The sequence below is a fragment of the Buceros rhinoceros genome, unplaced genomic scaffold, assembly GCF_000710305.1.
Source record: "Buceros rhinoceros silvestris isolate BGI_N320 unplaced genomic scaffold, ASM71030v1 scaffold9704, whole genome shotgun sequence".
NCBI lineage: Eukaryota > Metazoa > Chordata > Aves > Bucerotiformes > Bucerotidae > Buceros > Buceros rhinoceros.
The window spans coordinates 35,454-36,209 of NW_010406545.1; positions in this window are offsets into that span (position 1 = coordinate 35,454).

The window sequence follows — 756 nt, forward strand, 5'->3', positions numbered from 1 at the left end:
TTAGTTGATTGACTATCATCTGGTCTCTGGGTTAGTGAAACCTGATCCCTTGTGAACGTGTTTGTTTATCAGGGCAAAGGGACCAGGAGATGGAAAAAAAAATTCAATTAAATGTCAATGTGTGGAGTGACAAGCAGCATTCGATAGGGCTTTTAGTTTAATTGCTTGTATTTCATTAAGAGGTGTATTTATCAAGAGAATTCTTCATTTTCAGAAAATCCTGGATGTCTTCTTGTTCGCTTCTGCCTTTCTAGGTAGTCTTACAGTGTTCAAGGAACACAGAGAAATCTTTTTTTAATTAGAACAAGTATTTTATTGCGACATGTCCCCAGACTGTTACATCACTGACATGTGGTGACAGCCTTTCGATGACATCCACATGCAAATTGCTGGGGCAGGCTGTACCCTACATCATTTGAAAGGCTCTCACCGAACATCTGCTTTTCCCTCTGCTGTTCCGCTGCCCGCCACCACGCTGAAAATAGCACGCTAATCCTGAAAGTTTGTGTGAGGAGCGAACCGTTCAGCTCCCAGCCCTGGGAACGCTCTGGAAGGGCTGTTTTAAATCTTTGAACGGCTGTAAATCCCTTTGGGAGGAACGGTTTTCATTTGTGTTTTGTTTGGGTTCCAGCTCATTGCTTGAGGTTGACAAACAAAACGGAATAGCCTTTGGTAGGGGCCTGGCAGGCGCCCTCATAACAGGGCGTGCTTGGCGCGAGCTGGTGTGGTGGTGCAGGGGCATCGCCTGGGCTGTAG